At 35.8% G+C, this 13,308-nt stretch overlaps 1 long non-coding RNA gene across 1 annotated transcript; it reads right to left on the bottom strand.

Moving 5' to 3' along the window:
* Positions 1-7,867: 7,867 nt before the first annotated feature.
* Positions 7,868-9,023, bottom strand: LOC148923702 (uncharacterized). Its single transcript, XR_016132418.1, has 2 exons — positions 8,868-9,023; positions 7,868-8,285 (listed from the first exon to the last, which is right to left on the bottom strand). It is a non-coding gene; the product is annotated as an uncharacterized LOC148923702 (long non-coding RNA).
* Between the last annotated feature and the right edge of the window lie 4,285 nt (positions 9,024-13,308).

The following is a 13,308-nucleotide window of genomic DNA, read 5'->3' as shown; positions in this document are numbered from 1 at the left end:
TCACGACTTCCCTATCTACCCGTGGAGGTGGTGGCGGCGGCATTGGTTGCGTCACACTTTCTTCTTCCAAAGCCTGGGAAGTGGATTCCTGATTCCCGCGTCCTACGTTGTGTCTAGGCGGCATTCTGATTCATTTTCACTCGAGTCGTTAGCGTACTTATTCAAACCCAATAATAGTGATGTGATGTACTTGTAAAATTATGATTCTTTCTACAAGTAGGGTCCAAGGAATGATCACACTCTAGCATTGTAAGAAGGCAGTTGCGCAAGAAAAGACATAGGACAGTTGCACAACGAGATGAAAGGTACTTGGAAGAAAATAGAACGAACAAGTAGATCCACGCAATAAGATAGAAAAGAGTAGAAATAGCTCATTGCAAGATAGGATAAAAGGTGTGAATTCCCCATAAGATCTCAAAATTGTGGTCTCAAAGAGGTCTTAGTACAACGAACGAAAAGGAGTAACGCAAATGCGAAAGTAAAATGGTAAGGTAGATAAAATCTTTAGAAATCTCAAATTCTATACCAGACTGCCCAATCAAAATTTGCAAAAATTTCGGACAGCAGTTATTGATCAAACATGTCAAGGCCTAAAACAATCAGTCGCGTCAGAATTTAGGAATATAGACAAATGTCATGAAGTTGCACTAATAATGGTTCAACGGGTTTGTTGAGGGCAACTCAAAGTGATTGGAACTTTTTAGAACCTTTAAGGAAGAAGAGAACATGATAGCCTTAACTTGGTGCTGAAGAAAGAAAAATCATTGGGTGTGAAACAATATATGTAGTGAAACCGAGCTAAAAGAATTTCACTTCTGCCAGGAAGAGCTTGCCACAAACATGGTTACAACATAAAGGGGTGAACCAAAGTTCCAAGAAGAATATTCCATCCTTTGAAGAAAAACAGGTCTGGAGATGTGACATACTGAAGGTCTTAACTACAAACAACTTTAGGAATGAAGTTCAATGACGGAAGCTCATAAAATCAAATATCGTCCTTATGAATGACGAATTAAAGAAGTCTAGTCAATCAAGATGTCCAAAGTTACAAGGGCAAACACAAATTTTCAAGCCAAGTGAGTCATGACCCGATATAGGAAAAGAAATAATGGACATCACTTGCAAATTGTGAGTCAACCAAGATGTTTAAATAGACAAGGGCTCGCGCTTATTCAAAACGTCGCGAAAAGAACTTATGATCCAAGTAAGTACTTTTGATTTAAAAATTGGTCATTCTAGCTACGAAGGTCGCACTCCCTCGCACATTTTTTACGAGCCTGAGCATAGTAACATCGTTCTATGAAACCGTGGATTCCAAGTTGAGATTCATCGTATCGTCGAAATTAATAACTATTTTTGATGGTCGCATCTTCAAAGTCTTCTTCTTGCCATGTCACATAGTCATTTTCGATTGCCATCATACACGTGGTCTTAAGGTGTCATAAACGTCGTCGTATTTGTGTCGCGTCGCCACTTTGGCATGGTATGCAAGACTGTATAGTTTTATTAGATCTTAGGTATGATCTCGCCATTGTAAGGATACACCAAGGCTCGAAATATACCTATTTTCGTTGGTTCTATCACTCAGGAAAGTGATACTACAGTTGTCAACCTACAACTAAGTTTTAGCACGTTCAGTCTAAGCCTACTCCCGAGGCACTCTATAATTTCAAGCATAGCTTGATGTCTCATACTTCAACATATATTCGATCATTACCTAACTCAAGCTTCATATGGCTCCTACGTTAGCAACAAAGTTTCAAGTTCCCCATTTCACTTTCATAGTGGTTCTTCACGATACCTCGCACTTCCTCGGCCATGAATTTTCGCCATCCATATATTGCACAACCCACATGTTTATTCATATAATTCATTTGGTTCCCATTGCATAACAAGCATCGGACATTAATATATGTTGATAGTAACACTCAGTCAATCAATATTCCATGGAATCGAATTTCACAATTTCACAAGCTCGCATACAATATTTGACGAATCACCATTCGAGAAGCATCGCTTCACATTCACACAATATTTCTAACTCCTATGGCATGGTTTCCATAAAAATAACAATTTCCACCGAAATTTTCAAGAGTATATTATTTCAATCCGAAAGTCATAGTAATATTTTGTACCTTCTTCTTCGTGGTTGAACGGGACGAGTTGCGGTGTTGAGCCTTCCATATTTAGTACGTTAGTAAATGGTTACAAGGATAAATTTTGAAAAGACTCTTGGGTCCAGAGCGGAAAGAACTGAGGCTCTGATACCAACGGTAACTGCCCGCCTCCCTAAGGTACAATAAATGCGGCGACTGCTATCAAAACGGACTTAAAAGTATTTAAAGGAACTATCAGAGCAATAAGTCAACGGTTTAACCTAGAAGCTTTAATAAGTTAAAGAAAGGTACCATAAAGTACGACCAAATATCTCAAGAGTTTGACATAATTTCCAAGAAAAACCACAAGAAGTCTAAAGCTTCTAAACCGAAAGGAACAAGTGCAAAATATCCAGATAATAATAAAGTGTATCAAAAATTCAGCGGAAACGACCAAGAGAAAGTGCAGCTATGTATGAAGACACAACTACGCTTGAAGTTCAAAACACCCATCTTAATTAATTAATATGCTCAACACGCGCCACCGCTCGTCGTTCAACCTGCACATAAGGAAAACACATGCAGGGCTGAGAATTTTGAAATACTCAGTGAACTCGTTGCCAAAACATTTTATAAGTTATGCCACCCTTACCATAGTGAACTCGAGGTTTAACAATTATCAAAATAAATATTCAATGAGTATCACAAAAATATTTCCATAGACTGGCCAGTCAAACAACTCCCCACTTTTCTCATCAATTTCCACAATCACAACATTTCCATGGTGCGACGAAAGTGTGGCCACACTTTTCGTCCACGAGACCGGCCGACTAGCAAGGACGGCTCCCGATCCCACCGTGTACACAACCTGGTAGGGTTTGCGGCCCTACTCAGACCCGAATTCGTTTATACATATCCATAGCCCTATAGCACAATGGAGCGAACTCACAAACTAGGCATCGGGCGCACAATATCATAACAAAGCAAACATAGGCATGGCATAACAGTTAAACCACCCTTATCTCTCCACTTTCATAAATTTACAACATAATAGAGAGTTTGAGAATAAAGTCCACCTCGATTGCTTAGATTTCAAGTATGTTCTTTCCCTTTGTTATCCTGCTTCGCAACCGAGGTTTCACCTTTTAATCACATAGGCATATATCACAAATCAGATTCAACACAACTCCTAACTCATGCATGTCTCAACGCTTTCCCTTTTTCCATCGACTTATCTTAATATCACCAATCAAAATCATATTCATCATATAAATCTCATTCGCATCTTAAATCTAGATCTAACATCAACATATATCACACACAAACACACGCACACGACGCACACACGCACACACACGACGCACACACACATACACCCAAATCATCAATTTATTTTCCCCCTTTCACTCGTTCCATATGCATGAGGGTTCAAGAATACCGATTAATCGGTTAGATGAAGAAGAATTAATATAAGAATACCTTTTTGAGAAAAACGAACGGTAGAAACGAAGTAAAGACTTGGTTCTTCAAAAATCTTGAGGCTCAAACTCTATTTATTCTCAAAGGATGGAGGATTATTGGAGAAAAGTAGAAGAAAATTGAGGGAGTGTGAAGAGATGGAGAGGCCGAGAGTTTGGGGGTGGGGGGCGAAAATTTGTGATGGCTAGGGTTAGGTTTTTGGCTTCTTATTTATAGAGTTCAATAAGATCTTTATAACATTTTGGGAAGATTTGATTCTACACAATTAAATAAGAATAAATATTGTGGAGTAGGGAAAAAGAAATAAAAAGTGAGGTAGGGTTTCAAGGCATGGAGATTTCGAAAATTATGGCTCTTCTTTAGCCAAGATTTCGTTTGGTGTATTTTCCGGAGTAGAATAAAATATCACGGAGCAAAATAAAAATAAGAATCCTCCCAATAAATAGGAAAATAGGCGTGTAGTATGGGTAACAAATAAGGAATGGATTTTGAATATTAACTAAAATAAGATATGGCAAGATCTTTCGAGGTATGGAAAGATTTGGTAGAATATTTAAATTTTAGGTATGGAAGGAAATCAAATAAGGTATCAATTAAACAAGTAAAATAATACTTCCTTCCCAACATTGGTGATTTTCGAAAATCACCATGGAGTGAAGGGGGGGGGGGGGTTTCGAAAATTTCAAAAGAATAAAGGTGGTTTAGTATTTATGGAAATTTCATAATATTCTCACTTACCCTTAAACAATTAAATCATCACATAGTTTCACCTTTAATTCAAATATTCACATGCCACGTCATATAATCAACAAGTTTGTCTTTTCAAACTTCCAACGCAAACCCTAGATTCGACTCGGTCAAAGAAACTCATGAAATAAATTCATTTATCAATTAATTCTCGTCTCCCACGTCATCAATAAAATTCTAGGGCTCTAAAATTAGCGTTCAAAAAAGTGGGGTGTTACAATCACAATAACATGTTAAAGGTGTGAATCTGATATGACTTGATAACGTACGAGCCCGATACTACAACGATACGATAATGACATAAAATTATTCATGTATATTGCAGATGAGATATGACCCAACGATGACGTAGTAGTGAAAACAAGGATTGGAATGAATCCTACATATGAAAAGTGAGAAAATGATAACCTAATTTTAACTCTATGAAGTGGAAAAAAAATAAAATAATAATAGTATTATTATTGACGGATAACCGAACCCAACCCGAACCAAACTTGGGCTCAACCTATAATTATCGTGCCCCAAACGGGTCGACGTGATAAGAATACGAATAAGACAGTTTGATTCTATTAATTTTGTGTATGTTCATGTCGTATTTTCGGTTTTTGTGTTTTATATTCCCCTGTTTGTTTGTTGTTATGTGTCCATCTTGATCTGACACAAGTTCTAAAAATATAGATAGAAGAAGTTATTGGAAAGTGAGTTATATATTTATTAATTAGTACTCCCTCCGTCCCCGATTAAGAGTCACACTTTTCTATTTTGGTCCGTCCCCAATTAAGAGTCACACTTCATTTTTACCATAAATAGTAAGTAGGTCCCACATTCCACTAACTCAATTCACTCACATTTTATTATAAAACCAATATAAAAAATGGGTCCCACATTTCACTAACTTTTTCAACCAACTTTTCTTTACATTTCTTAAAACTCGTGCCCGGTCAAAGGGTGACTCCTAATCGGGGACGGAGGGAGTATTAATTAGTATTAATAATAATATGTAAGTAAATTGAATTAGTAAAATTAGAATTTATAGTACTAAAAATAGTTAAAACAAAATTACTTAATTATTAAAGGACATTCACAAATAGAAGGGCGTCTCACAAGTCAAATTCATGACTATGTCACTTTACCTTAGTGTCTATTTCCTTGTTAATATCAACCATTAGATTAGTATGATGGACGGATTAGATGAAGCCTCACAAAATCATCCCGTGTTGCATTATTAGGTTCATTCTATGCATTATATGGGTAAAATTGTAAAACAACCAGAATTAAAACGGAAGGAGCGAGATTTTGCAGAGACCTTCCATCTACTCACTCTCTCTCTCTCATTCCAACCGTCTCAATCCTCAAACCCACGATTCAACCTCGTCTCCCCCAATTCCCACCCATTTCCAAACCCTAGCCGCCACTACCAGCCACCGAAATCAATCCAAAAGTCGATTTTCGTCGTTTATTGCCGTTTCACTGTCGAAAACACACTCCCTTGGCGCGTGACTTCCGGTTCAAGTAGACATCAAGGTAGGGTTTTTATGCTTCAATTTTTTATTAATAGCCGATTATCATCTAAGAAACCACTGTTAAGCGGCGAGTATCAACGACGACACACCGTTTGATTCATCGTTGGGGTCAATGTTTCAGCAAAAATTCACCAGTTTTTGGGTCTATTTTTCAGCAAAAAAATGAAATTGTAATCAATTGAACTAGGGTTTTGTCCATTATTGAAGTTTTTTAGTTTATTTGGTATATTTTCGATTTTTGCGCGTGGAACCAAAGCGATTTTGTAGATGGTACTGGATATTGACCATTTTGTGTTTAGTTTGTTGTCGATTCTGTCCATTATTGATGTTTTGGTTGATTATTGAGTTATTTATTGGTTTGTGGTCGATTTGGATTAGGGAACGTAACTGATGTAGTTTTGATGTCTTACAGAGCACAAATGACGAAGAGGGGCAGACTATAGAAAAGCCAACCAACAGAGACCGAAGGTTACATAATTAGTCCCCCTGTTTTGATGCATTATTCGTTCGTTGTACTGCATTATTGAGCATTCTCTTGCAGTTGTACTGTGTATTCATAGTTAAATTATGCATTATTGTCAATGTTGTGTATGTCATGATGTTGTTTGAATATAAAACGATTGGAACACACATAGATGAAGCATTATTTGTTGGTTTTGTTACGTTGTTGACTATTGGCTGTGTTTTGATGTATTAGCCTTGTTCTTGAAATCTAGAGCAGTTGTTTCATTAGAATTGATGCATTATTTATGCTAATCTGTCCATTATGATTAGTTTATTGTATAGAGTAGCACCATTATTAAGTTCATATTATGCATTAATAGGCTTATATTATGAATTACACATCAGACATTAATGAATTATTGGTCTGATTTATAGCATTACATAATGAGAATGATACATGACTGACTGTATGTTACATTATTGATCTAATTTATTGCTATATTAACATCGTTTGTGCATCATTTGTTCTGTACATTCTATGGATTGGTATGCATTACTGTTTTTTGGTGTAGTGAATGGTATACAATGTAGTGCATTATTTGATGGAATGTAAATATTGTTGTATGAAGTTTTGTGCATTATGTTGTTACTGACCTTTGGTTTCTGCATTACACAATACACAACTGATACATCTCTGTTTCCTATTCTGAACAGCATCTAAGCAGCGTCAGACTGATTTTGACGAAGCGGTTGATGATTTGATTCCAATCGCATTAGCCCAAAAGCTTCGGCAAAGATTAGCCGAGGACAAACCTGAGACTAGTACAGCGCGGGAAGAAGGACAGAAGAAGAAGCCGATGGGGAAGAAAGTCGACCATCTGTACTGTCGACAGACCCCCACCGAGTTCATTACTTGTATACAAACCCTGACCACGGTAGAAGGAAGCCGTGAATGCACTTGGGTTCGGCCCTGTCCTTGATTTCAACATCAAGGAGATCCCAGGATACCTATCGTACTGGGTCCTAAAGTCGTTTAATCTGGCTCGGTGCCAGATTACGGGCTGGATTGATCGCAGGAGTAATCATTGAAACGCTATTTACATTACTTTTAACTATGTTTATTTTTTGGATAACGCATTTTGGAATTGAGAAAAGACGACTTATTTCTTGGCCTGTTTTGAACAATACATAGCTCTTGCTAACTGAAGCATATTGTGGTACTAGTGTGTGATGTCGTAAACACAACATATATAATGTATGTAAGGAGTCTAGTAATGCCAATGTACTGATTAATAATGTGAAAGAGGGTAATTTGATGAACTCTTGATAGGCCTGTTATGGAATAATGGAAGAAATAAATCGAATAATTAAAAGAATGTGCTTATATATGACCTGATCCAGAAATGAAATCTACACCAAGTTAAGTCGTTGCGTGCAATAATGTACATATTCGTGAATGATAATGTACGGTTAAAGGTTAATAATGCAAGGCTGTTATTGGATATGTAGAAAATGTTTGTAATATAAAGTTAACAGCTAGAACAAAATGATGAATAATTTCTTTACTTATAATGCACATTAACGGCCTAAAAATGCAAATTTATTGTGCATAAAATGTTTACAGTGGTAGGATTACTAACACTAACACAACGAAATGATTAATAAGACTACACAGAAAATGAAAACTAATAATGTTAGTAGGTACAAAAAACATCAATATTTCCTCTTGCCCTTACAAAGCTCTTTCTCTTTTGCCATCTCTTTAAGCATTGGACAGCTTCTAGAGTCGTGATGGCCCATCTCATGGCACACCTTACACTGCATACGACAGAATACCAAGTAGTAACACCGTCTGTCTTCCTCATGCCTTGTTTGCGTGTATCAAAACTAACAGCGCGGGCATATACATCGTAGAATGCGCAACCAAAATCAAGTGATTGGAACTTCTGACCAACCACGGGCTTCAAATCTGGAGAACATTCAGGTACAACCACCACTGTATACAACGACATAAAAAACGGCTCAGCAAACATATGCATTACATGTCGGAAATTGTCCATTACAGAGTCTATTATAACCATTATACAATGCTACATGTACATTATGTTTATAGGTTAAAATTACTCTCTAACCCAGACGAATTGTAAACCCTAGAGGACATAATACACCCTAGCTCAAACGATGACTAAACCTTTGGAGAATAACTGAACCGTGACCCAAATAAGAAAACATGACAAATCCTAAACAAAACCCTAATATAGTACAGGAAAAATAGATTCATTACACAACATAAATCGTGCATTACCATTTCAAAAATTGCCATTACAATTACTACCTATCAGAGACCACATCTAAACTCTAGCAGAAACAATATCTACACCCTATGTGAGATCAATCAACAGTGGTACAATTAGGAACGGTTGTTTCACTACCTGGAAATAAATGAAACGTGAGAACAAGAATCATAGACTACAAAACTTTGTAAAATCTACTTTGAAAAAAACGAAAACACCTCTCAAACGGTTTTCATGTGCAGAAATCAGTTTAATCAAAACAAAAACTTTTCTAATAAAATTACCTTCTCCCATTGATGAAGAACAACTTTCTTCCATTGTTGAAGAACAACCTTCTTCCATTGATGAAGAACAACAATAAAATGATAATATGGAATTTACCCGAGAAGTTAAAAGTATACGATTTCGCCATAAAATCAAGAAAAACAATTGTGTTCAATGCAGAAAGATATGAGAAGGAGAATAACCGGTGAAAAAGAAGAAATCTTTGTGAAATTATTGAATAAAACCGTTGATTCTGAAATGAGAGAATCAAGCACTTTCCATAACTGACGTGAAAGTTTATACCAAATAAGCCCTTTTCCTATTATTTTAGTAATTTAAATAAACATAATCTCCTTAATTTTTGTCAATTAGATCATCAAAATCGTGGGGCTATAATTTAGAAGGAAAAAGAAAAATAATTAGAAAAAGGATATGAATACATCCCTATAATTGTATATATATAATCGAACTTTTTTTAACATTTTACATTGAAAATCGATTTATAAACATTAATTGATTTAAAATAAATTTCATACTAATCATTTTGCAACACTTGGAATTGTTTTTGAAATTTTAACTTAAATATTTGTATATTTAAGAAAAAACTTATTTTTTTTTACTAAATATTGTATAATTAATTCAAATCAAGCTCGAAATCATGTTACAATTTCACATAAAATTTCTATATCACTTCTTTCTTACTACTACATATAATACAATAAATAACATAATTAATTTTTAAGTAAATTCAATTAAATTTAAAAATTTAAGGATATTATGTACATGCAATTTATGTACATTTAAACTACTAGTTGTTAGTATTAGTTAATTTCAATTTTGAAAATAGGGTAAATTTTAAATGGCCGTTTTTAGCCATCCCTATAGTTGCTGAGAATTCATGATTCAATTAAAAATTAGCTTAGTAGACCATTGCCCATTGATATACATCAGGACAGGCCTTCAGTATAGGATATTGAGGAAGAGTGTTTATAACGTGGAAACATTTTGGTTGCCAAAAGTGGTCTAGTCAAGCTTGAAAGAATAGGCAATATCGAGAAATTATTTAATATTACTATTTATTTACAATTTTTTTCACCTATAACTGCTATTAATGATTCGAAATCTTACAATATCATTTCGATATCATCAATCAGAAAATCCCCACGATTATGAAATTTAATTTAGATAATAAAGAAATGAGCCAAAACATATATTTTAGAATAAAAAGCAAGAGTTTTGAAATTAAATTACTCACAAAAAGAAAACAATATAATGGATATATGTCCAAATAAAGAAACGGGGAAAGAATCAAACATGGTATATATAACTTTCTGTTAGATATTTTAGTGTAATTGGATTAACTTGAATGATCGGTTATTGTTATAATGATACATCATTTAAGTATGGAGGTGCGGAGTGCACGCTTATTTGAATTCGTTATAATATTAGGAGCGAAGCTCCTAGATAGATGAACGGGGGTCCGGGGGCAGCGTCCCCGGGTAGCGGGGTCCAAGGGGCAGAGCCCCTGGCTGGGGTCGAGCTGTTTCATCTCCCAACAGTTGCAATGTTTCATTGCACTGTTTCATCTTCTTCTTCTACTGATCATTTTCTGGTTCAATATATCGAAAATACAAACATATGATCTTCTAATAATCTGAATTTTATCCGATCAAACATTTTGGTTGAACCCCGAAATTGATTTGATCTGAAAGTGATAAACACGACTTTCAGATATCCGGATTTTGTTTCTCTGTTTTATATCTCCCTAACAAAGATCAAATCAAAATGTCGAACAAAGAAACGATGAAGGAAGGAGCGAAAGGTTTCGCAAAGTTAGATAAGTTTGCTGGCCAGGACTTTAGACGCTGGCAAAAGAAGATGCATTTCATGCTGACAAATCTCAAGGTGGTGTACGTTCTGAGTACTCCCATGCCCGAGGCTGTTGATAATGAAACTCTGGAACAAACGAGGAGGCGGATGAAGTGGGAGAACGATGACTACATATGCCGTGGTCACATCTTAAACGGTATGTCTGATTCCCTCTTTGATGTGTATCAAAATGTAGAGTCTGCTAAGGAATTGTGGGATTCTCTCGAAGCCAAGTATATGGCAGAAGATGCCTCTAGCAAGAAATTTCTTGTTGGTAACTTTATCAACTATAAAATGGTTGATTCGAGACCTGTCATGGAACAATACAATGAATTGTTGAGGATATTGGGACAGTTTTCCCAATATGATATGAAAATGGATGAATCTATTTCCGTTTCTAGTATTATCGATAAATTGCCACCTTCTTGGAAGGAATTTAAAAATAATCTGAAACACAAGAAGGAGGAACTGAACTTGGTCGAACTTGGAAGTGATTTCCAAATTGAACAGTCCATACGTGATATGGAAAAGAGTTCTGGTGGTAATACTAAAAATGTGGTCGGTTCTTCTGTGAACATGGTGGAAGAGGGTGAATCCTCAAAGGCTGGTAAAGAGAAACGTAAGTTTCAAGGGAAACGGAAGTTTCAAGGTTATAACAGTAAGGATGGGAATAAGAAGCCCAAACTGACTTGCTGGAAGTGTGGCAAATCCGGGCACTTCAAGAAGGATTGTAAGTCTGGAAAGGTTGGAGGAAAAGGGAAAAACGAGGCTGGTCAAAATGGATCCAAGGATCCGGAAAAGCAATCAGGTTCGTCTTTTGTACCTAATGATCATTCGGTTGAGAATTATTATGCATCAATAATCTCTGAAGCATTTTATGTGCAGGATGATGATATCTCATGGTGGATTGATTCGGGTGCAACATGTCATGTATGCAAGGATCGTCAATGGTTCAAGGACTTTAAACCAATTGAAGATGGATCTTCCTTGAAGATGGGCAATGTTGCAACTGAACCAATCAAAGGAATAGGATCTGTTAGCCTAGTATTTACCTCTGGAAATTCGTTAATTGTTAGAAAATGTTATGTATGTACCTGGAATTCGTAAAAACTTAGTTTCTGGTATTGTATTGAATAGTTGTGGCTATAAACAAGTATTAGAAAGTGATAAATACATTCTGTCAAGGCATGGTAATTTTATTGGCTTTGGTTATCTTTGTGGCATGTTTAGGTTGAATCTAGATGTCTCTTTTGTGAATAATTCTGTTTGTATGACCTCTTCAAGTATTGGTAATCATGTTAGTAAATCAGAATTGTGGCATGCTAGGCTTGGACATGTTCATTATAAGAGATTAAAAGATATGTCGAAAATGAGTTTGATACCTGCTTTCGAATTGAATAATGAAAGGTGTAAAACTTGCATGTTAACTAAAATAATTAGACAACCTTTCAATAAGAATGTAAATAAAGAAACTAAGGTATTAGAACTTATACATAGTGACTTGTGTGATTTTCATTCGACTCCATCACTTGGTAATAAAAAGTATGTAATTACTTTTATTGATGATGCTACTAGATTTTTCCATGTCTATCTATGTCATTCAAAAGATGAAGCTCTTGATAAATTTAAAATCTTTAAGGAAAGTGTAGAGCTTTATCATAGTGTGAAGATTAAAACTCTTCGCACTGATAGGGGAGGTGAGTATTATGATCCAGCGTATTTTGAATCGACTGGTATAGTACATCAAACGACTGCTCCATATACACCACAACAAAATGGTGTAGCTGAAAGAAAGAATAGAACGTTGAAAGAAATGATTAATTCAATGTTGTGTTATTCTGGCCTAAGTGAAGGATTTTGGGGTGAGGCTATGTTAACAGCCTGTTATTTGTTGAATAGAGTTCCTAACAAAAGGAACAAGATTACCCCTTATGAACTTTGGCATAAGAAACCTCCAAAATTGAGTTATCTTAGAGTTTGGGGTTGTCGAGCAGTGGTAAGACTAACTGACCCTAAAATGAAAACCATAGGTCAAAGAGGCATAGATTGTGTGTTTCTGGGGTATTCAGTTCTGTTTGTTATAGGTTCTATGTCTTAGAACCTAATGACTATGTATCTGTGCACTCTATTATTGAGTCAATGGATGCTGATTTTGGCAATGAGGATAGATTCACGTCTATACCTAAACCTGTAGGCATGATTGCAAGGTCTAGTAACTCTGATGATGTTACTGGAAAGGTGATAGATACACTTCCTGAGGCTAGGAGAAGTAGTAGAGCAAGAAAAGCTAAGTCCTTTGGAAATGATTTCCAATTGTACTTACTTGAAGGATCAAGAAATGAAATTAATTTTCAATATCAATATTGTTTTACTATTGGTGATGATCCAAGGACTTACAAAGAAGCTATGGCTTCAAGAGATTCCGCTTTTTGGAAAGAGGCAATCCAAGAGGAGATGGATTCTATAATCCAAAATGGTACTTGGATACTGACTGATTTACCACCTGGTTGTGAAGCTTTAAATAGCAAATGGATCTTCAAAACGAAGATGAAGGTGGATGGAAGCATAGACAAATATAAAGCCAGATTGGTT

The sequence above is a fragment of the Salvia hispanica genome, chromosome 6 (assembly GCF_029641045.1).
Source record: "Salvia hispanica isolate PSC_SH4W2 chromosome 6, Shi_PSC_v1, whole genome shotgun sequence".
NCBI lineage: Eukaryota > Viridiplantae > Streptophyta > Magnoliopsida > Lamiales > Lamiaceae > Salvia > Salvia hispanica.
Note: the sequence above shows the minus strand (reverse complement) of the source record. Positions and strands in the feature narration are given on the sequence as shown.